The following is a 326-nucleotide window of genomic DNA, read 5'->3' on the forward strand; positions in this document are numbered from 1 at the left end:
CGGGACGCCGCGAGCCGCGGCTTCAGGGCTGCCGACCGACCCCGCTGCGCGCCGTCATTTTGTGCCTGCGGGAAAAGTTGACGCCGTGCGCACCTCCCGCCCGCGGCGACGGGGCACGGCCGCAACGGTCGCGTTCCCGGGATGGATCTCGGCCGGGAGGAACGGCCGCGGCCCGTGGGTCGCTGCTCCAGTGCAGGTAAGCTCGGGTAGGAAAAGAAAAGAAAATAGCGACAAAGGTGCTTTGCTACGGTGGCCATTGACCGGGGCGAGAAAGCGACCCGTATTCCCAAGAAGACATTTTCAAGAAATCGAGCAGGTCAGAGCTC

The sequence above is a fragment of the Meleagris gallopavo genome, chromosome 7 (genome assembly GCF_000146605.3).
Source record: "Meleagris gallopavo isolate NT-WF06-2002-E0010 breed Aviagen turkey brand Nicholas breeding stock chromosome 7, Turkey_5.1, whole genome shotgun sequence".
NCBI lineage: Eukaryota > Metazoa > Chordata > Aves > Galliformes > Phasianidae > Meleagris > Meleagris gallopavo.